The sequence below is a fragment of the Oryctolagus cuniculus genome, chromosome 10 (assembly GCF_051225735.1).
Source record: "Oryctolagus cuniculus isolate XC-2025 breed Fujian yellow rabbit chromosome 10, ASM5122573v1, whole genome shotgun sequence".
Classification (NCBI taxonomy): domain Eukaryota; kingdom Metazoa; phylum Chordata; class Mammalia; order Lagomorpha; family Leporidae; genus Oryctolagus; species Oryctolagus cuniculus.
The window spans coordinates 123,522,532-123,547,131 of record NC_142876.1 but is presented as its reverse complement, the minus strand read 5'-3'; the positions used below and the strand labels follow the sequence as shown (position 1 = coordinate 123,547,131).

General features: G+C 43.4%; 1 long non-coding RNA gene across 1 annotated transcript in view; it reads right to left on the bottom strand.

The window, feature by feature from the left end:
- The window catches only part of LOC138843993 (uncharacterized), a 50,218-nt gene extending 26,625 nt beyond the window's left edge, over positions 1-23,593 (bottom strand). The window contains exon 1 of the long non-coding RNA XR_016214495.1: positions 20,914-23,593. This is a non-coding gene — a long non-coding RNA (uncharacterized LOC138843993). The remainder of the gene's footprint in view (positions 1-20,913) is intronic.
- Positions 23,594-24,600: the final 1,007 nt, after the last annotated feature.

Genomic DNA, 24,600 nt, shown 5'->3' with positions numbered 1-24,600 from the left:
ACAATTTTGAAATGCTAAAATTTGCAAATGTATTACAGATATGCCAGCAGAACAACTTAGTGAGTGTTATGCCCAATGAATAAAGCTTGATGGGATTACTATCGTCTTTACTTCAGATTTCAGCCCAAACTGCTGCACTTGTGGAAGAGGACTAAGCCTGGGAATTACATGTCTCATGCATCATGTCAGAAAAAGTCTGTGGTCATTAAGGCTAGAGACGCAGAGACTGACACAAGTATGAAAGGGTAGGCAGGCACCAAAGGGTCACAGAGTGCTGGCTTTTCACAGGGTTTGACGGGCAGGCGTCTGGGAGTGAGAACACAGCCAGGACAGAATCAGTGGCACAGGCACTGTAAGGACCAAGAACAAGAATTCAGGCTCAGAGACGTAGGAACAGGAGCCAAAGACCAAACTGTGAGAGTGCAGGGTACAGGATGTTAGCTGCAGCTGGAAGGGAACTGAAACCAGGAATCTGACTTCCGCCTCGACCGTGGGCCGCCGGCCAGTGTAGAACAAAGCACGTTCTGGTGGCCATGTGGGGCCCTTACTTCTTATGATCAGAGAATTCAACCCCCTAAGATTAGCTCCCACCTAAACACTCAGAAAAGTGAGGGGAAACCTGCCAACAGCAGAGAATGAACATCATGTGAGAAGCTTCAGAGGGTGGGATGAGAATGACAATCACCCCGTACTCAAATTCTGGCTTTGTCACCAACAAATTGAATTTAGATGGGTTACTTACTCTCTGTGCATGCTGATTTCTTATGAATAGAGATTTTTTAAAAAAAGATTTATTTATTTATTTGAAAAGCAGAGTTAGAGAATGAAGAGAGAGAGAGAGAGAGAGAGAGAGAGAGAGAGAGGTCTTCCATCCGATGGTTCACTCCCCAGACAGCCCCAACAGCCAGAGCTGTACCGACTCAGAGCCAGGAGCCAGGAGTCTCCTCTAGGTCTCCCACGTGGGTGCACGGGCCCAGGCACTTGAGCCATCCTCCACTGCTTTCCCAGGCCATAACAGAGAGCTGGATCAGAAAGTGGAGCAGCTGGGACTCAAGCCAGCACCTGTATGGGATGTTGGCACTGCAGGCAGCAGCTTTAACTGCAACACCACAGCGCCGGCCCTAAGATTTTTTTTTAAAGGGTCAGTAATTCCCATTCCTCAAAGATATTTAGGAAATTAATTGGGAGAATATATGTGAAAGAGCATGGATCCTGGCAAATATCCATTTCTGTACCACCTCCCTTGTATTCGTAAGGGCCAGCACCCATTACCTTCCCCCAACAATGTGACAGTGCTCATTTCTGCTCCACATGCACATTACAAAGCCACAGTGGCCTTTTCAAGAGGTTTCTGTTAATTTCCTTCCTTGATTTTATGTGATACTTCTTTCCTTCCCACACATGTTATGATTGAACAATATTCTTAGTCTTAGAAATGAGTGATTTAGTTTGAAAAAATCTGCACAGTATTCAAACAGTGCGATTATTTGGAGAATAACTGAAAATATTCATTGGTCCACAATGCTGCCCTCAGTCAAGGTGTCCTCAATGCTCTAGGGGCTTCATCGAACCCAAATCACACCTCCATTCAAAAACAAGCAAGAAAAATAGCTGGATCCACTAACTCAAAATCCCTGCTGCTTCTAAAGAAACATAATTAAACTTCTCCCATCTCAGTATCAATGGCTTCAAATGAAGATAATCATAGCTTAGTGATAATGTCAAGTGAACGATGTTATTGTCTAAACTAGTGCTCTTGGGAAGAGCAATTTTCTGAGATATTTGGAAAATAAGGCATTTTTTAAAAATGGTATTTGCTGGGGCTATCACTGTGGTGTAGTAGGCTAAACCTCTGCATGTGGCACCGGAATCCCATATGGACACCGGTTCCAATCCCAGCTGTTCCTATTCCAATCCATCTCTCTGCTACAGCCTGGAAAAGCAGCAGTTCTTGGACCCCTGCAACCACGTGAGAGACCTGGAAGAAGCTCCTGGCTTTGGATTGGCTCAGCTCCAGCCACTGTGGGCATCTAGGGAGTGAACCCGCAGATGGAAGGCCTTTCTCTCTGCCTCTCCCTCTCTCTGTCTGTAACTCTGCCTCTCAAATAAATAAAAATCCAAAACAATAGTAATTATAAAGGTGTTCAGATAACTACAATCTGTATGTTTTTTAGTAGTAAATACATCGCTTTTCCACAGCTATAACTTGGAAACATCAAACCCTAAAGTCAACTCTGAAAATGCCACAACTCCAGTGAATGCTTGCCCTAAATCTGGCCTATCAATAAGAAATCCATGCAAATATAAAACTACCAAGCATTACAACAGCAATAACATAATCCCTATATTTTCCATGTAATTATTAACTGACTCTTTCATTCAATTTTAAAAATAGCAACTGAGCACCTACACATACACAGGATTATGTAACACAGCAAATAATAATTTTATTCCCAAATTAAAAAAAAGAAACATAAAAGCAAAGCTGAATTAAGGGGGTCTAAAGGGGGGAAAAATGGAAAATACAACAAAGAATCAAAATAGCTTAAATTATTTTAACTTTTTATTTTTTTAAGGATTTATTTATTTATTTGAAAGTCAGAGTTGCACAGAGAGAGGAGAGGCATAGAGAGAGCAGTCTTCCATCTGCTGGCGCACTCCCCAATTGGCCACAATGGCTGGATCTGTGTCGATCCAAAGCTAGGAGCCAGGAGCTTCCTCCGGGTCCCCAACGCAGGCGCAGGGGCCCAAGGACTCAGGCCATCCTCTACTGCTTTCCCAGGCCATAGTGGAGACCTGGATCAGAAGCAGAGCAGCCAGACTCACACTAGCACCCATATGGGATGCCGGGTACTGCAGGCAGCAGCTTTACCCACTATACTGTCGCTCCCCCTCTTCGTGGAGGAACGACACAAGACCCTGTCTAGGTTTGCTATCCGAGTCACGGCACCATTATGTCGCTCCCCCTCTTCGCGGAGGAACGACACAGGACCCTGCGCTGTTCTTTTGTCTGCTCGGCCCTTCCCGGGTTTGCTGCTGGTTCTTCCCGGGTTGGCTGCCGATCCTTCCATCTCCGTGGAAGGGCAGCTCCCCCTGCCACTTTCCCCACTTCTGCGGGGGAGCGGCACACCGCCGGCCGGCTCTCTCGGGGGCTGCTCAGATGTTATCCGGATGTTCCCCTTAGATGTTCCTGGTGCATGTTGTCTCTCTCCTCCTTTATAGTCCTCTTCCACCAATCCCAACTCTGCTACCCACACGCCGAGTACGCTGCTCTCCTCCAATCAGGAGCAGGTCCTGCAGCTTGTCAAGTTGGTGAAAGGCAGCTATGTAAAAGTTGTTTACTCCTCTCCCAGCGCCATATTGTGGGAGAGCAGATGCATAGAATAAGTCTTAATTCCAGTAACTTAGTCTAGTCCGAGTTGCTCCCCACACTATACCATAGCGCAAGCCCCTTTAACTTTTTAAGTAGCAGTGTGTATCTACTATTTAAAGTATATATATATATATATATGTATGTATTTTTAATTCATTTGACAGGTAGAGTTATAGACAGTGAGAGAACGAGACAGAGAGAAAGGCCTTCCTTCCGTTGGTTCACTCCCCAAATGGCTGCCATGGCCAGCTGGCACTGCGCTGATCCAAAGCCAGGAGCCAGGTGCCTCTTCCTGGTCTCCCAGGCAGGTGCAGAGGCTATTTAAAGTATATTTTAAATTTCTAACCTCTATGAGAATCAACATATTCTGGTAGATTACTGAAAACTTGATCCTGTACTCTCTACCGAGTTCTATCTTGCTGAGTCCACCCACACTTTTTTTTTCAACTTTTATTTAATAAATATAAATTTCCAAAGTACAACTTTTGGATTATAGCAGCTTTTCCCCCCACTTTTGATAATCATCAGGGCCACTTTTATTCTGGCAAACAGTATTATTCTGGAATCAGTTGCTGGTTTGTATTATTTCTGCTGAGGACATCTCTGCCTTTGTTTCTGTGACAGAAAACTCTGATGAAATATTTCTCTCTCACCCCACAACCTTTTGTTATTTTGTCCACTGAAGTAATTAAATTTCTAAATCTTTGCCTACAATTTGTGTAACAGCTGGCCTTGGAATATGACCTTGTGATACAGGATTCATTAACAACTCACAAAGTCATTTAATACTCCTTTTTAACTGCCATTGTCATCTAAGCTTTTTGCTTTTCTCTCTGTTTCAACACTTTTTATAAAAGAGACTTCATGGCCGGCGCAATGGCTCACTAGGCTAATCCTCTGCCTTGCGGCGCCGGCACACCGGGTTCTAGTCCCGGTCGGGGCACCGGATTCTGTCCCGGCTGCCCCTCTTCCAGGCCAGCTCTCTGCTGTGGCCAGGGAGTGCAGTGGAGGATGGCCCAGGTACTTGGGCCCTGCACCCCATGGGAGACCAGGATAAGTACCTGGCTCCTGCCATCGGATCAGCACTCTGGCCATCAGATCAGCGCGGTGCGCCGGCCGCAGCACGCCGGCTGCAGCGGCCATTGGAGGGTGAACCAATGGCAAAAGGAAGACCTTTCTCTCTGTCTCTCTCTCTCTCTCACTGTCCACTCTGCCTGTCCAAAAAAAAAAAAAAGAGAGAGAGACTTCACAACCCAACAAGAGAAATCACTAAGCTGAAAGTGTTAAACAAGCACCCCCAAATCCTGACATCTCCATATTTCCCTGTGACACAAGAACAAGGTAAACATAAAAGGGACCCAGTGCAGCATTAATTCTGTAGGCCATGGATCTATTTCTTAATTACATATTTTCTTAACCCATCATTTGTTTTAACTGAATTTTAACCATTTTTTTTTCAGGGTTTATAAGTAACTCTGAAGCTTTAAGTACCTATCATGAGCAGTTGGTTTCAAGGCATCTCCATACATTGACTTTCTGTTTTAAATATTAATTTCCAGGGCCACAGCTAAGGTGTAGTGGGTAAAGCCACCATGTGCAGTGCTGGCATCCCATGTGAGCATCAGTTCGAATCCCAGCTACTCCACTTCCAATCCAGCCCTCTGCTATGGCCTGGTAAAGCAACGCAAGATGGCCCAAGTCCTTGGGCCCCTGCACCTGCATGGGAAACCCAGAAGAAGCACCTGGCTCCTGGCTTCAGATTGGTGCAGCTCCAGCCATTGCAACCAATTGTAGAGGGAACCAACAAATGGAAGACCTCTCTCTCTCTCTCTCTCTCTCTGTAACTCTGATTTTCAAATAAATAAATAAATCTTTAAAAAATATTAATTTCCATCATGTTATTTAAATGGGCTCATACAATTAATAAAACAACATGGCAAAGAGGCATACAGCATACAACGTGCACTGCACCATTGCCCAGATGGTGAAATAAATGAGTCAGCAGCAGAAGTGGTACTGAAGACAAGGACAACTAATTCACTGTACAACTTCCAAAGCAGGAAAGATAATAGTTTTTAGGAACATGTTTTTGGGACCGGTGATGTGGCACAGCGGAATTAAAGCCATGGCCTGAAGGGCCGGCTGCTATGGGTGCCAGTTCTAGTCCCAGCTGCTCCTCTTATAATCCAGCTCTCTGCTATGGCCTGGGATAGCAGTAGAAGATGGCCCAAATCCTTGGGCCCCCACACCCACATGGGAGACCCAGAAGAAGCTCCTGGCTCCTGGCTTCAGGTCAGCACATTGCTGCCAACTGGGGAGTGAACCAGCAGATGGAAGACCTCTCTCTGTCTCTACCTCTCTCTGTAATTCTTTCTTTCAAATAAATAATTTTAAAAAAGGAACATGTTTTCTACTATTTCTATATTTGGCCCAGTCTACTCTGAGCTAAGATGTTCTTGATATTTCTAAGAAGAGCATTAATTCAACGCTTCAGCTCCATGCTAGACTGAAATCAACAGGCCCCAAAATAATAATAAAGATCTCTGTGTAAAGTTATTAAGTTTGGGCTCCAAAATTAAAATTCAGAACTTCATAAAGTGGCAGCATTCACTATTCACAACATTAATCATTCAGGAAATCTGTTTATAACCTTGTACAATATATTACCACTACTAAGAAATAGTAATACACAGGGTAAGAAGACAGATGGAGATGTAAAAGGTGGGGGATTGTCTTAGATTTCCTGGAAACCAAGCAAGGCATGAATTGGTGCAAACACCTACCATCAAGTCTAGAATCAGAGGGAAAAGCTCAGCATAAGCAGAGGAAATCAGTCAATAATGGAGGAAAGAGCCAAGGTCCACCAGGCATGGGAAAGTGTCAAGAAGAAAAATGAAGCAACCCAGCGAAGTGCCTATAGGGTCCTGTTGATCCATGAACCAAGACTTTGGTGAAGTGCAGAGAGTGCTTACAGTCACAATGCCTCAGTTCCAGTCTGGAATCAAAAACTCTTGACCACATTTTGGCCTGGGGTTAGCCCCTGGATTCCTCTGCATCTTAATCCCCTCTTACAAAATGGGTTTTTTTTAAAAAAACTACCTTGAGGCTGCTGGCACTGTGCTGTAGTCCATTAAGCCAGGGTCTGCGGTGCCAGCATCCCTTATGGGCACTGGTTCAATTCCTGGCTGCTCCACTTTCAATCTACCTCCCAACTAATGAGCTTGGGAAAAGCAGCAGAGGATGGCCCAAGTGCTTGGGCCCCTGCACCCATGTGGGAGACTCAGAGGAAGCTCCTGGCTCCTGGCTTTGGCCTGTCTCAGCCCCAGTCATTGTAGCCATTAGGGGAGTAAAAGCAGCAGATGGAAGATTCTCATTCATTCTCTCTCTCTCTCTCTCTCTCTCTCTCTCTCTCTCCCCTCTCTCCCCTCTCTCCCCTCTCTCCCCTCTCTCCCCTCTCTCTTTCTCTGTCTTTCCTTCTCTTTATGTGTAACTCTTCTTTCAAATAAATAAATATTTTTTAAAAAAGAAAACTGCATTGCAAAGTTGTGAAAATAATGAAGAACTTCATCAGAAAATGGTTTATAAAATTCAAACTGACACACAAACATCACATTGGGGTGGTGTCATTATCATGGTTTTTTGATATCACTAATATTAATCAAATAAAACAGCATTTTGAATACTGACAGGTAAATCTACAGGCTGGATAAGTCTGGTTGCTTTGCAATCCTCAAATCACTGACGCTAAATCATCCACTGCTTGAGGAAGGAACCCACCTGAAAAACAAGTGAAGCCCTTGCTCAACTTCAACCTTCAAAATAGCCTTTTTAGAGTCATAAAAGGCATATTAATCATGAAAAGCAATAGACTTTTAACTACAAAACCATGCACTTAAGAGGGGGAAAAAGGTTTCCTGAATTCCAGAAGCTTCCCTTTATATTAACTAAATCCTGACTAATCAAGATATAGCTTTGGTTTTTCCTAAAAGTAGGAGCACAGAAAAATACAAAACTTGATGCTAGAAAAACTTCAACTAAAAGGAAGCCCCTCAAAACTATTCCTAACCAGAATAAGAAAAGAGTTAGGAGGCAGGCGCTGTGGTGTAGCAGGTTAAAGCCCTGGCCTGCAGAGCCAGAATCCCACATGGGTGCCAATTCAAATACCAACTGCTCCACTGCCGATCCAGCTCCCAGCTGGATGTGCCTGGGAAAGCAGCGGAGGATCGCCCAAGTCCTTGGGCCCCTGCAGCCATGTGGGAAACCTGAGGAAGCGCCTGGCTCCCGGTTTCAGATGGGCTCAGCTCCAGCTGCTGTGGCCATCTGGGCAATGAATCAATGGATAGAAGACCTCTCTCTCTCTCTCTCTCTCTCTATGTCTCTCCCTCTCAATGTAACCCGGTATTTCAAATAAATAAAATAAATCTTTAAAAGGGAAAAAAGATGGCCGGCGTCGTGGCTCACTAGGCTAATCCTCTGCCTGCGGCGCCGGCACCCCGGGTTCTAGTCCCGGTTGGGGCACCAGATTCTGTCCTGGTTGCTCCTCTTTCAGTCCACCTCTCTGCTATGGCCCGGGAGTGCAGTGGAGGGTGGCCCAAGTGCTTGGGCCCTGCACCTGCATGGGAGACCAGGAGGAAGCACCTGGCTCCTGGCTTCGGATCGGCATAGTTCCAGCCGTAGCAGCCATTTGGGGGGTGAACCAACAGAAAGAAGACCTTTCTCTATGTCTCTCTCTCTCTCTCTGTCTAACTCTGCCTGTCAAAAAAAAAGGGGGGGGGGGAACCACTCAGAGACTATTGGAATTCATAGAAGAGTTTAGTAAAGTAGCAGGATATAAAATCAATACACATATATCAACAACCTTGGTATACACAGACAATGCCACAGCTGAGAAAGAACTTCTAAGACCAATCCCATTCACAATAGCTACAAAAAAAAAATCAAATACTTTGGAATAAACTTAACCAAAGATGTCAGAGATCTCTATGATGAGAATTATAAAACATTAAAGAAAGAAATAGAAGATAACAAAAAATTTAAAAATCTTACATGTTCATGGATTAGAAGGATCAATACCATCAAAGTGTTCATTCTTCCAAAAGCAATTTATAGATTCAATGCAATACCAGTGAAAATACCAGACATTCTTCTCAGCTCTAGAAAAAATGATGCTGAAATTCATATGGAGACACAGGAGACCTCGAATAGCTAAAGCAATCTTGTACAACAAAGACAAAGCTGGAGGCTTTGTCACAATACCAGATTTCAAGACATATTAAAGGGCAATTGTAATCAAAACAGCCTGGTACTGGTACCAAAGCAGATGGATAGACCAATGGAACAGAATAGAAATACCAGAAATCAATCCAACCATCTACAACCAACTTGTATATGATCAGGGAGCTAAAACCAATCTCTGGAGCAAGGACAATCTGTTCAACAAGTGCTGCTGGGAAAACTGAGTTTCCACATGCGGAAGTGTGAAGCAAGACCTCTACCTTACACCTTACACAAAAATCCACTCAACATGGATTAAAGATCTAAATCTACGACCTGACACCATCAAAGTATTAGAGAACATGGGAGAAACCCTGCAAGATATTGGTACAAAGACTTCTTGGAAAAGACCCCAGAGGCACAGGCAGCCAAAGCCAAAATTAACACCTGGGATTGCATCAAATTGTGAAGCTTCTGTATGGCAAAAGAAACAGTCAGGAAAGTAAAGAGGCAACCGACAGAGTGGGAGAGAAATTATTTAAAAATTATGCAACTGATAAAGGATTAATAACCAGAACCTATAAAGAGATCAAGAAACTCTACAACAACAAAACAACCCACTTAAGAGATGAGCGAAGGACTTAAACAGATATTTTTCAAAAGAGGAAATCCAAACAGCCAACAGACACATGAAAAAATGCTCAGGATCATCAGCCACCAGGGAGATGCAAATCAAAACCACAATGAGGTTTCACCTCACCCCAGTTAGAATGGCTTTCATAAGGAAATCAACAAACAAATGCTGGCAAGGTGTGGGGAGCAACTCGGACTAGACTAAGTTACTGGAATTAAGACTTATTCTATGCATCTGCTCTCCCACAATATGGCGCTGGGAGAGGAGTAAACAACTTTTACACAGCTGCCTCCAGTTCGACCAATAACCTGCAGGAGCTGATCCTGTTCCTGATTGGAGGAGAGCAGCGTACTCGGCGTGTGGGTAGCAGAGTTGGGATTGGTGGAAGAGGACTATAAAGGAGGAGAGAGACAACATGCACCAGGAACATCTAAGGGGAACATCCGGATAACATCTGAGCAGCCCCCGAGAGAGCCGGCCGGCGGTGTGCCGCTCCCCCGCAGAAGTGGGGAAAGTGGCAGGGGGAGCCGCCCTTCCACGGAGGTGGAAGGATCGGCAGCCAACCCGGGAAGAACCAGCAGCAAACCCGGGAAGGGCCGAGCAGACAAAAGAACAGCTCAGGGTCCTGTGTCGTTCCTCCACGAAGAGGGGGAGCGACAGCAAGGTATGTGGGGAAAAAAAGGTACCCTAATCCACTGTTGGTGGGAATGCAAACTGGTAAAGCCACTATGGAAGACAGTTTGGAGACAGCTCAGAAATCTGAATAGAGTCCTACCATATGACCCAGCCATCCCACTGCTCAAAATCTACCCAAGGGAAATGAAATCAGCACTTAAGGAAGAACCTACACCTCCATCTTTATTGCAGCTCACTTCACGATAGCTAAGACATAGAATCAACCTAAATGTCCATCAATGGAAGATCAGATAAAGAAATTATGGGATATGTACTCTATGGAATACTACACAGCAATAAAATAATGAAATGCGGTCATTTGCAACAATAAGGATGAATCTGGAAAACATCATACTTAGTGAAATAAGCCAGTCCCAAAGGGACAAATATCATATGTTCTCCCTGATCTGTGAAAACTAACTAAAAGGAAACCTGTAGAAGTGAAATGGACACTATGAGAAGCAATGACTTGATCAGCCCTTGTCCTGTCAAGGAACAGCTTAATATTTTTTTTTACTATTTTCTTTTTATACTTAATACCATTGGTTTAACTCTTTACTTAACACAGAATTATTCATAGGTGTTTAAATCCAACTGAAAATTGACCCCAGTAAAAAATAAAGAGTAGGAATTAGAGAGGGAGGAGATATACAGTTTGGCACACGTTCCCACGTACTCACCCCTAAAGGTAAAGCCAAAAACTTGCCATGGTACTCCAAATCCCATCAAGCTGGGTGGAACTAATGCCATCTTACTAATAATCATTTAAAGTGTGCAACAGATCATTTAGATAGGAATAAGTGTCTAAGTGTTCACATAAATAAGACCAAGTGTCTGCTAATAATAATAGATAGAATTAAAAATGAGAGAATGATCCACGTGGGAAGCAGGCCACAGAGCATACTCATAGAATGACAAATGCCCTAAGTAGCACTCTGGCTTCAGAATCAGCCCTTAAGGCATTCAGATCTGGCTAAAAAGCCCATGAGAGCATTTTAGGCATGGAAAGCCAAGACACTGTGGCAAAAAATGACCTACATGAAGGATCTCTGTGAGTGAGATCTTGGTGGAAAGGGGCCATCAAAGAAGGAGGTACCTTTCTCTAAAGGGAAGAGAGAACGTCCAATTTGCTTATGGTCCTGTCTAAATACTGAGGGAGTTTGTGGACTCAGAAGGCTTCCATGGCTTTGGCAGCTCATGACAAGAGCCTCGGGTGAACACTGACATCATAAGTAAGAACGTCAATTATTAAATCAACAACAGGAGTCACTATGCACTTACTCCCCATGTAGGACCTCTGTCCTTAAAGAGTTGTACTATGAGAATTAATAGTAAAACTTGTCTTCAAAGAGTACTTTATACTTTGTGTGTCTGTTTGGGTGCAAACTGTTGAAATCTACTTAGTAGAGTTGGTCTTCTGTATATAAAGATAATTGAAAATGAATCTTGGGGCTGGCGTTGTGGTGCAACAGGTTAAAGCCCTGGCCTGAAATGCTGGCATCCCATGTGAGCGCCGTTTCTAGTCCCAGCTGCTCCTCTTCTGATCCAGCTCTCTGCTATGGCCTGGGAAGGCAGTAGAAGATGGCCCAAGTCCTTGGGCCCCTGCACCCACATGGGAGACCCAGAAGAAGCTCCTGGCTCCTGGCTTCAGATAGGCGCAACTCCAGCTGTTGTGCTCATCTTGGGAGTGAACCAGTGGATGGAAGACCTCTCTCTCTGTCCCTACCTCTCTCTGTAACTGTCTCTCAAATAAATAAAATAAATCTTTAAAAAAAAGAAAATGAATCTTAATGAAGAATGGGATTGGAGAGGGAGTAAGAGGTGGGACAGGAGTGGGAGTGGGAGAGTGGGTATGAGGGGAAGAACTGCTATATTCCTAAAACCGTACCTATGAAATTTATATTTATTAAATAAAGCTTTCTAAAAAACAGAGAGAAGAATTAGATAACAGTGAAGGCTTTTCCTGCATCTTCTCACACTTCCCCCACATACCTGGAATGGGAGAACAGGATTAGAAACATCCTCAATTGTAGCAGAGACAGAGGACAGTTTATAGACACAGGGAAACAGGTGCAGCCAGAGAAACATGCAAGAGCAACATGTTCTAGAGCCAGCATGCACTGTGGAAGAAAACCAGACCTCCTCAGCTGCACCTCCAGGCCCTGCACAGAGCAGAGGGGCAGTAGCTTCAGAAGCCTGCAGCAGGATAGAGAAAGCATGGAAACCACAGGTGTGGTCCACTGGCACCCCCTCCTCCTCCTCTTCTCATTGAGTGGCATCTCATTGAGATGCACCAAATGCCATTTATCCCACTCAGCTGGTTAAGTCTCCCCTAACTCAGGACTTTCTTCCTTATAGACTAGTATGCAAAATTAGCAGAGAAAAGCCCTGTTCTCTGGAAGACTGGGTGCCATTTGTCTTTCACACTTAGCAAACCTGTATCAAAGGAATGCTGGTCTGCTAGGGACTGTGCATTCCACTGCTGAGCTACAAGCCCAAATACATGTGGAAGTGGGAATTTCCTGCCTGATTTCCTCACTGTCTTAACCCCACTCACCAAAATAAACAAAGAAATGAGTAATGCTGAAAAATCTATTGATGGCTTCTAAGAATGATCTCAATCTCCTACAAAATACAGAGACATTACAAAATGGAGGTAGAACTAAATGTTTGAACTATATCCTTTTCTTCTTCTTGGCCTACATAACTGTCATTTCTAGGACAACCAAACACCCCTGAAAAGTCAACAAGAAAGTAGCAAATAATATTTCTACAGGAGGTTTTAGATTTGCATTCAAATGGACACACATACATATACACACACACACACACACACATCATGGGCTGTCTAAAAATATCTGCACAACCTGCCCACACTGTCTATTATCCCAAATTGAAAAATAAAGTAATCCCTAAATAGATTCACCCTTTGAGACCACTGAACTTTCAAATACTGAACAATAAAACCCTGAGTGGCAGGACTGGGGAAGGAAGGCCGCCAAGCTCATTACCAGCCTTCCCTTTTGCCTCTTCTACTGGTACAATGAAACTTAAAGGTCTCAGGGAAAGAATGAAAACTAGGAAAATTGAAAGTTACAACCTCAAGCAGTTTTCCATCAAACCACTTTCTTCCCAATTTGCTATACGCACCCAGCCAACCCCATTCTTTCCCCTAGGTACCATGGGAAACAGCAAAGTAAAAAATTCTACCTCCAAGAAAAAAAACCTGCAACCTACCAAATGTGGTACATAATCAGATAATCAGTAGATTATCTAGGACTACACTTGTTTTCTAATATGGAAACATAAATATTCACCATAAAAAAACACGCTCATGATAGATTCTGAGCTGAAACACCACATTCTCCAACAAATCATTGCTCTTCTAAAACCAGCATTGAGAAACACTGGACTTAGATCATCTAAATTCCAATGCAATTCATCCCAATTAGTCTTTATTACGTGCTCCTCAATAAAAGTTTTCCTTTTTCCTTTTTTATGACCAGGTAAATTATTTTTCTTTTTTAAAAAGACTTATTTATTTTATTTGAAAGTCAAAGTTACAGAGAGAGAGACAAAAAGATCTTCCATCTCCTGATTCACTCCCTTAAATGACCACAATGACCAAAGTTAGGCCAGACCAAAGCCAGAAGCTCCATTCAGGTCTCCACACGGATGCAGGGGCCCAAGCTCTTCGGTTATCTCCTGATGCATTTCCAAGTCCATTAGCAGGGAGCTAGATGGGAAATAGAGCAGCCACGACTTGAACCTGCATCCACACAGGATGTCAGAGTTGAAGGTTATGGCTTTATCCACTATGCCACAATGCCAGCCCCAAGTCCAGATAAATTTTATGTCTCATGAGATGGAACATAATAAAAGAAAAAAATCACTGTGAAAAAGCTTTGAGTTAAAACACTAACTCTATTTTGTAAGTAATTCTTGATTTACTCTCCATTTCTTGTGTTCCCTTCAAAAAAGGTTCATCTTTTGAGCATGATCCTTGCTTATCTTTAGCAAAGCTGTGCACTGTTCCTGTACCCCCTAACCCTAACCTTTACCCCATAGTTGCCACTGAAACTATAATTTAAATTAACATCAACCTACTTGACTTACCTATTACACAAGGCAAAAAGACAGATTTCAGGGAATCTGCAATTGTGTAAAATGTGATGGTCAATCAACACAAAACAAAAACCTCAAATGTGAACTATTTTCATGTTTACACTTTTTCAACGTAATATTTGTATTAATTGTGGGATATGTGACTTTTTTGGATTGTGGTTTTGTTTTTGTTTCCACCAATAAATCTCAGTACCTTGTCTTTGGGGTTATAAACAGCTCTGCACCATCTAGCAAGGAAATTACATGTCTCAAAATATCAAGCAATGAATAATTCTCCATTCAGTTCTCTTTGTCTAGAGCTCAGCTGTGGTAGTAGCAGGGGCCAGTGCTGTAGTATAATGGGTTAAGCTCCCATCTACAGTGCCAGTTTCAGTCCCGGCTGTTCCACTTCTGATCCAGTTCCCTGCTAATGAGCCTGGGAAAGCAACAGGGGGTGGCCCAAGTCCTATCTGCCTGGCTCCACAATTAATGAATAAAAACAATTAATGACTTGGGAATGCATAGCACTTCTGGATCATCAGCATGAAAATTAATTTTTTATGATAGGGCTGAAGCCATGGAAGGCATAGAATGGGTTTTAAAACTGAAATGCTCTTGGGGCTGGCACTGTGGCATTGCGGGTAAAGCCACTGCCTTCAGCGCCGGCATCCTATATGGGCGCCAGTTCCAGTCCCAGCTGCTCAACTTCCTATCCAGCTTTCTGCTATGCCTGGGAAAGCAACAGATGATGGCCCAGGTCCTTGGGCCCCTGCGCCCATGAGGGAGACCCGGAAGAAGCTCCTAACTCCTAGCTTCAGATCAGCACAGCACCAGCCCTTGCGGCCAACTGGGGAGTGAACCAGTGGATGGAAGATCTCTCTCTCTCTCTCTTTCTCTTTCTCTCTCTCTCTCTGCCTCTCCTTCTCTCTGTGTGTAACTCTTTCAAATAAATAAATCTTTAAATATTTATTTCATTTATTTGAAAGAGTGACAGAGAGGCAGAGACAGAAAGAGATTTTTTTTTTTTTTGACAGGCAGAGTGGATAGAGAGAGACAGAGAGAAAGGTCTTCCTTTGCCGTTGGTTCACCCTCCAATGGCCGCCACGGCCGGCGCGCTGTGGCTGGTGTACTGCACTGATCCGAAGGCAGGAGCCAGGTGCTTCTCCTGGTCTCCCATGGGGTGCAGGGCCCAAGCACTTGGGCCATCCTCCACTGCACTCCCGGGCCACAGCAGAGAGCTGGCCTGGAAGAGGGACAACCGAGAAAGAATCCAGCACCCCGACTGGGACTAGAACCCGGGGTGCCGGCGCCGCTAGGTGGAGGATTAGCCTATTGAGCGGCAGCGCTGGCCAAATAAATAAATCTTAAAAACACACACACACACACACACACACACTGAAAGGCTCACAGAGGAATCAAATGGGTCATATAAATGAGTAGGTACAAAGATCTTGTGCATAGACCTCCTGTAGGTACTACTTAATTCTGGCTCATTTCAGTAAAAAGAAAAGCACTCGTGATCATATTCTCCTGTGTTGTGCTTTACTGAGGCTATTTATGTATGTGTTTATGTGAAATCCCAAAACTTAAAATTTTTCAATTAAACAGTAGTGTTTAAAACATGCATGCCAACCCACATTAATATGAGCCTAATTTGGCCTATGGGTCAGTTTGTAGCCTTGATTATCTGAGATTGGGACAAATCTGAGTAGGATCTAGGTCACATTCCTGATCTAGGGAACAGCACTGGGCAGAGAGCAAGCAGCACAACTGTATAATACTGACAGAGACTCAGGAGTCAACCAAACGGTGCGCAGATTAATGACCCCTCCCCCCAGAGATCTGCATGTCCTAGTCCACTGAACTTACAAATGTCACCTTACAAGGCAAAGAGGACTTTTTGGATGTGATTAAATTCAGGATTATTGGGGAAGAGGGGGAATCCAACCTACTCACATGAGCTCCTAAAAATAGAAGAAGAAAAATGAGTAGGGTCAGAAAGCCAGGCCATGAGAACTCGACCTGCCCCTGCTGGCTGTGATGGTGCAGAAGGGCCACAGCCAAGGAGCACAGTGGTCTCTAGATTCTGGAAAAGGCCAGGAGGAAAGGAACACTGCCCTGACGACACCTTGATTTCAGCTGAGTGAGAAGGGAGGACTTCTGATCCACAGAACTATTAAAAATAATAATGTGGTTTAAGCCACTAAATTGGTAATAATTTGTCACAATAACAACAGTAACAAACTGAATCAGTGGCCCTAGTTTGATATTTTAGAAATTGGAAAACAAAAGTACACAGAGTATAATGTCAAAAATAGAAAGAAAATAGGTCTCAAGAGTTTCTTTCTAGTAATCTGTACTAGACTGCCTTGATAGCTTTTTAGTTGCTTTTATGGAATTTTCTCATAGGAGGAGAATGAATGGCATGGAAGAGAGAAGGGGTGGAGGGAGAGAAGAAGGAGGAGGAGGACAAGGAGGGAGAAGAGAGGGGAGGGGAGGAAACAGAGGAGGAGATTCTGTTTCATTAGGATTTAGCTTGAATAGAAACATTTGGTTTGGGATTCAGAGTTAGGTAACAGCAAAATCCAGTCAGAGGAAGGCATTATGCCTAAAAACACAAAGCTGCTTCAATATATAAAATCAGCCTACCTTCTTACTGCTACCTAATTGCTGACCTTTGATCCTTTGCTATGTAACCAGTTTGGAATCTGCATAAATTAAAACATCCTGGACCTGGGCTGCCCGCCCTGCTGTCTCTGGAGGGTTTGTAAGGGTCTGTTATCCCATGGATTATGCACATTGTGGGTTGGCTTAGGTGTCAGCCATCTGCAGTCTAACTGGAGCTATGATACGCCTGCCGAGATCATGATTACAGTCACAGCTCAGTGGCCCCTGCAATGCCAGAGTCAGCAGCATGAAGGACATCAGAGCTCAAGCCTGCTTAGAAAATCAGTCCACGCTCACTTTTGCGTCCCCTCCCCATGTGCACGAGAAGATCAACATCAGTGCCACACACAGATTTCTCCCAAAAGCCCCACAAAGAGCGCCTGTGCTGCTGGCACCTGAGCAATGATATACACAGCTGGCAGGGACAGGAGACGATTCTGCTTTCTGGCCCTGAAAGTCCACAATCAGTATCCCACTCTAATGAACAGTATACAGGTTGTCCTTTCTTCATCTCTCTGTGATACTCATTTTACCCAATTTCAACAGAGAACAAAGCATATGACATAATCTGCCCCTCCTCTTCTCCAAATGGCCCAAACTGACCACATCTCCAATCTGCTCCGTGCAAACTGCCATTGGCAAAAGTCCATCTGTGCCCCATCTCATCCCATGCAAACAGCTGCAAGGCAGTATGGTTGCCTCTCCCTTCAGAAAAACTGACCTGGAGGGTACTTGGATGTGACTTTTCCTGGGCCCAGTGAGGGAAACACTTCGCTCAGCACACCTTCAGACCAAGGTGTTGAGAACCAAGTCTGATGTACCAAAGCTATCCCAAATAGTTGGCAAAGTTCCCTAGGAACTCCACCTGCAGCAGGAAGACCTCCCAGATCACTCAGCTCCCAAAGAGGGCCTCCTTCCTCTAGGTTCACCCCCTCTCTGGCATGCAGGGGTTGCTCTACGTGTGTTTGTCAATGGCCAAAATACTGTCCAAAGTGGCACAAGTTTAAAAAAAGAATTATTTTCAGACAAAACTGAAAATCCCGTGGCTATAAGCCAACTTGTGGTATGGCCAGTGCTCAAGCAAGATTCCCAGATGGCCGCTCCCTCTGCTCCAGGATCTGCCTTCCCCTGGGTGGCTCCACTCTGAACCAGTTATAGCAAGATGGCTAGCAGCAGCTTTAAGCTCATGTTGTATTTTTCTCAGCAGCCCTGGAGTAAAGCATGCCTCTTTTCCAAACATTTCAACAAAAGTCACAGAATTTAGTCTCTGGTTCCAGAAGGCCTGGCTTGACCCCATCCCCATCCTTAAGCTAATTACTATTGCCAGGGTGATGCGATTGCCCTTACGGCCATGCCAGAATCCTCTTGATACAGCAATAGGTGAGTTCCACTGTCGCTCCCCCATTCGCGGAGGAACGACACTAGACCCTGCGCTGTTCTTTTGTCTGCTCGGCCCTTCCCGGGTTAGCTGCTGTTCCCTCACTCGCGGAAGAACGATGCCATCCCGGGTTAGCTGCCAGCCCCTCCACCTCTGTGGAGGGGCGGCACCCCCCCCTCCCCGCCACTTTCCCCGCTTCCACGGAGGAGCGGCACACCGCCGGCCGGCTCTCTCGGGGGCTGCTCAGGTGTTCCCTCAGATGTTCCTGGTGCGTGTCCTTTCTCTTCCACCAATCCCAACTCTGCTGCCCACACGCCGAGCACGCTGCTCTCCTCCAATCAGGAGCAGGATCAGCTCCTGCAGCTCATCAGTCAAATTGGTGAAGGAGCTGCGTAGAAGTTGTTTACTCCTCCCCAGCACCATATTGTGGGAGAGCAGATGCATAGAATAAGTCTTAATTCCAGTAACTTAGTCTAGTTTCAGTTGCTCCCCACATCCACCACAACCACAGAGCTCAAGAATAGTCTCTGTCTCCAGGGAAAATTGAAGTGCTTCTTCAGGAAGAATGAGGAATGGCCTCCAGCAATGTCCACCGAACTCCAACAGCACCCTGACCTGAGGCCAGAACCATGACAGTAGGATGAGTTGCAGGAAGAGAAGAGCAGAGGATGAGTGTGTTTGTTTTTCTCTCTCTTTCCAACCTTCTGTAAGGTTATTACATTGGCTTTGTTCTTTATATAGGATGCAGACAAGGACTGAAGGCAAAGAAAAGCAATGCTAAGTTCTAAATAAATGTAGATATGATCCTATAAAGGTCAAAGGTCTCCTTCAGAATTAAAAAAGAAAACCCATCTGTAATACATGTGATCTTTTGTAACACTACTCCAGGTGTGTAATAACTATCAATCAGTTTTAAAAGTCACTCTTTGCAAAGATGAAAAATAGGACTAATGACATCATGAATTGCCTTCCAAATGATTTCTGCTCCACTAACATGTATATCTCAGAAATCAGAAACATGACTACAAAATAATTCAAGGTAAATGTGTGCAGTTTTTTTTAAAAAAAAATCAAAGGAAAAAGGTATTTCAACTGGTTCTAAATGCTGTGCTGAGAGATACAGTACTGCCAGGTTACTCAGCTCGCAGACCCAAGACCATCCCTGACCCGCCACTGCCTATCTCTCAAGTCTTGCCTCTAGGCGCACTAGCAGGCACCCCCTACTCAAGATCCTGTTACATTCTTATTCCAGCAACCCTCCGAGCATTCTCAGGCCTCCTATTATTTCACCCAGCTCCCTGATTGGGTAATGCCCCAGCCTGTTCTTTGCCTATAAAACGCTTCTCATCTTTGGCGCTGGTACTGTGGCACAATATGTTAAGCCACCACTTGCAATGCCAGCATCCCATATCAGAGGGTCAGTTTGAGTTCTGATTGCTCTGCTTCTTATCTAGCTCCCTGCTAATGCACCTAGGAAAGCAGCAGATGATGGCCCAAGTACTTGGGCCCCAACCACCTATGGGAGACCCTGATGGAGTTCCTGGCTTTGGCCTGGCCCATGCCTGGCTGTTGCTGGCATTTGGGGAGTGAACCAATGGATGAAAGATCTCTGTCTCTCCCTCTGTGTTACTTCCACTTTTAAAACAAATAGGTAAATCTTTAAAAACCAAAAACTCCTCATCTTTGAAGGCCCAACCAAACATCACGTTTCTAGAAAGCATTCCCTAATCCCACTCATAAGTTCTCTGAGCTCCCAGAGCACACAATGGATTCTCTTCTCTGGCCCTTGCTTTGCTCTGTGTTACATCACAGGTAGCTATGCTCTCTATGTCATCTGCTGCATCACTGGCCTCCTTATCAGAAGGTTCCACGTCCATGGATTCAACCAGTTGAGGTGCAGAAATACTTTAAAAAAAAATGTGCCAGTGCTGATGGTGTATAGACTTTTTTTCTGGTCATTATTCCCTTAAAAATATAGCATTATGGGGCTGACACTGTGGCGCAGTGGATTAAAACCCTGACCTGAAGCACTGGCATCCCATATGGGCGCCGGTTCTAGTCCCACCTGCTCCTCTTCCAATCCAGCTCTCTGTTATGGCCTGGGAAGGCAGCAGAAGATGGCCCAAGTCTTTGGGCCCCTGCACCCACCTGGGAGACCTGGAAGAAGCTCCTGGCTCCTGGCTTCGGATCAGTGCAACTCTGGCCATTGCGGCCATCTGGGGAGTGAACCAGCAGATGGAAGACCTCTCTCTCTGTCTCTACCTCTCTCTGTAACTGTCTCTCAAATAAATAAAATAAATCTTTAAAAAAATACATACAGCATTACAACTATTTCCATAGCACTTACATTATCCTAAATGTTATAAGGAATCTAAAGGCAATTTGAAGTATACTAGAGGATGTGTGTGGGTTCCATGCAAATTTGACACCATTTTATATAAGGGACTTGAGCACCCCAGATTCAGGCATCCATGGGGGTTCTGGAACTAAAATCCCTCAAATACTGAGACGCAACTTCATTTACATAACCTCTTTCCCACCCTTAAGATCACAATTAGAATGCCAAGCTTTATCTTATTGATTGCATTGATCAATAGAAGCCCAAAGAAAAGAAGATAGAGGTGTTCCTCCAAACACTACAGATGGAAGATGGAAGATATACAGGAAATCTGTAGTACTATGCACATAATATTTCAGAGCTTCCTATCATTTCATTTCCTTTTCCAAGTGACAAAAGAGAAGAGGAAAATGGTTATGACCCATATTAAATGAAAAAGGAGCTGTAAGTATGAATCTAGCTCTCCTTACTATAATCTGACTTCAGCCATCATCTGAAATTGGGAACAGAGTTAAACATAAAGCTCTCACCCACAAGGCAGCCAGGATACAGCCCAGTCAGGCTGAATCAGCAGCTTTCCAGAGGTACTTCCCAGGCAGTTAAATACCACCACACACAGCTCTGGGACCAGAGCCGGAAGGCCATTAGGGAGCCTGGAAGGAAGAAGGACGCTGAAAAGAAGAGCTAGCGCAGCCTCAGCTGGGACACCATGCCTCTGAATGCGAGAGTTCCTTTCTCATCTGTAAGCACCACCACACTGAGAAACATGAGAGGGGAGTCTGGGGGAAGAAAAATCTGGTGAACCAGAGGATGTTCCTGGGAGTCTCAGCAGAACACGTTTTGATAAAGGAGAAACAGCAGGGAAAGGCATGTGTTGTATTTTCCCAGATGCAACTTGTGAACATCTAAGTCAGGTGTCCTTTGACTGCTTTAAAGAGACTTTTATTTTGAGAAGAAGAGTACTCCATTCAAGTTTCCCATCAAGCTTGATTAATTGGCAATAACACGAGTACTTCTGCAAAGTGTATCATCAGAGAGTGGGCTCACTCTAATGGTAAGATATGTCAGACAAGGAAAAGTGTTCCCGCAGACTATAAAAGTGATCTTTAACTATCTACTATCAGACCTCATTACCACAGCAATTTCCAACAAGTCTGACCCCTACCCAAGTCAGCTAAAGTACAGGACACGAATGTGTCCAGTGCATCTAAGAGGGGCAAAGACAGCCACTGATGTATGGAAAATTTTGCTGCTGCTGAATGCCATGTTCTCTGAAACACTGTCTTTAGCTCAAAGATCACAAACAGGTGGGCCATATTTTTAGTTTCTTTAGAACTCCTACAGTTACTTACATGTGACTTCAAATATGGCTCATCAGTTTTTTAGCAATACTGATCATGATCCCTCACTTAGAATAATACTTTGTAGTTTATAAAACACTTTTTCACACATGTTATTACTTAAATTCTCACAATGTCTCTGCTAGTTGTTCCAAGCTTACCTAACTAACCCTCAGATACAGCATTTCATAAAAATACAAAAATAATTTAAATCTTATCAATTCATTTTTGAGTAATAAAGTAAAATGTTTTCCTTTTAAATATTAAAAAAAATTACAGGGTCTTATTTCAGAGCTCTGAGTGCTGAATTAATCTATTATTAGTAACACATAGTTAACAAGGGTCTAGAATATATTAGAACCTTAGCATTCCAAATTTTCAAACCTTAAATGCATAAATACAATGTTAATCTAGATTTAGTTATGAATCATAATCAAAGGGTGTTTATAAATATATGCAAATATCAAGCACTCATAACGACAGTACCATATTCCAAATTATCTGACATATACAGAAGATAGGGAAACAGTAACAAAGAGAAAATTTGTTAAGAGGGTACTAAAAATTTTATGGAAAACAGAATCAAAAAATCAATGTGAGACAGGCTCTGTGGCTCCATAGGTTAAGCTGCAACTTGTGACGCTGTTACCCCATATGAGCACTGATTTCAATCCTGGCTGCTCCACTTCTAATCCAGCTCACTGTTAATGTGCCTGGGAAAGCAGTGGAAGATGGCCCAATTGCCTGAGTCACTGCCATCCACATAGGAGACCTAGATAGAGTTCCAGACTCCTGACTCTAGCCTGGCCCAGCTCTGGCCTTTGCAGACATTTGGGGAATGAACCAGCAGAAGGAAGATCTCTCTCTCTCTCTCTTTCTCTCTCTCTGTAACTCTTTCAAATAATTAATAAATAAATCTTTAAAATAAATTAAAAATCATTTATTTTGGTGCAAAAAATTCTGAAATCTATGCATAATTTTTCATATGCATTTTCTATGAACTTTTTGAAAACTCTTTATATGCTTGAATTTCAAGGATTTTTTTTTATATTTACATAGACAGGGAATTGAGAGTAAGGGGAATTTTAATTTAAGGCAAGAAGAAGGTCATCAAAAATTAAATGGCACTGATCTTTGCCTCAGATTTTAACAAAGGACACCAACATATGGGAAGCTCCCTAATCATGCAGAGGGCAAACTGACCAACTAGCTCTGACTACACTATATGAATTTTCAAAGTCACAAAGAAAAAATACTTTTAGATCTATAGAGTTACACACATCACAACACTAATAACAGTAGTATGAGAAATTACCACAATGCAGAACAAAAAACCAAAAGTCCTGGAATATATCAAACTCAGAGTCACTGATAGCATCTCAGAGTGAACCTGATGGACCACAGAGTACCATCACCAGCTATGTTTCATGAGGATCTCAACTGTGTTTTTCCTTCTGAATAAAATGTTTAACATCCTGAAAAACTAGTGACAACCAAAGTCTGAGGATAGAAGATGAAGAGCAAGGTATCGAGTAAAAAGACTAGGCCAAATTTTAATCCTCGGCCTCCCTGGTGCTCTTGGGTAACCCAACCAACCAACTTTTAGCTGCCAAGTATTTTCACCTACAAAATAGCAAGGTTGAACTAGATAAATCCTGGAATTTAATGTTCTCTGATTTTATAAGATATCACTAAATTTCCTTATGTCTACTTTATTCAAATTATTCTACCATCAACTGAAACATTAATTAAAAATGAAAGCCATATCCTGTGCTCAGAAGTGTCTCTAAAAAGGAGTTCCTCACAATTCCTTTTTTTCTTAGAGCATGCAAAATGAAGTTTATTCCTACCTGTCTACTGATCTCTGGTAGATACAAGACAAGGTAGCAAAAATTATTTTTTGAAGAATAAAGTGTTGGGAATTTCTGTGATAAGAAATTCTCTTTTCTCTTCACGTGGCTGCCAGTTTAACTAACATTTCACTGCCCCCTCCAGGCAGATACTGAAAAAACAAGATAATTTCTTCACAGGAACCGGAATTTGGCTTCAGACATCAGTGGAATACAAGGGATATTCAACATGTAAAGTAAGATGTGTATGATGAGAAAGCAGTGCACAGGTTTAAAAAATTTTACAAGAAAATTAAACAAATTTTAATCTCATATTTTCCACATATTATTTGAATATTCTCAAGCTCTGATTCTAGCCAATAGAGGATCTACTTAATTAAAGTAAGTATAAATATAAACTGTAACATTTAAAAGATAGCAATTTGGGGTGAACATGTGCCCTAGCACATATGTATTCCACATCAGAGTTTGATTCCTGCCTCCAAATCCTGATTCCAACTTCCTGATAATGGCAGATCCTGAGAAGCAACAGTGATGACTCAAGTAGCTGGCTTCCTGTCAAACCCATGTGAGAGACCTGGACTGAATTCTCACCCCATCCGTACATTGGCCTTTAGGAAATGAACTAGTAGATAGGCATTCTCTCTCTTGCTTTCTCAAATAATTTTTCTTTTATTGCTTCTGAGGTTGATTTTTCTCAGAAAGCTTATTAGGATGTGCTTTGGGGATCAACCCTATTTCTTTAGAAGAAATGAAAGAGGCAGAGATTGGGCTCTAATGTGGTTCCAACAAAGGCACTTGTTAACCCCACAAAACAGCTCTGAATTTAAATGGCCCATTGGAACTGTCCTGAGCTGGGGCAGGAAGAATGGGCCTTCCTAACCATATATCAACTAGTCACTGGTTACAAGCTGTTTCCAAGGACAATTTCTGGAATGGGCTGACATCGGAGGACACCAGCAAGCAGCAGGGACAAGGGACGGCCCTTCTGGTCCTGAAGGAGAACCTGGATGTGGTGGAATCAGAG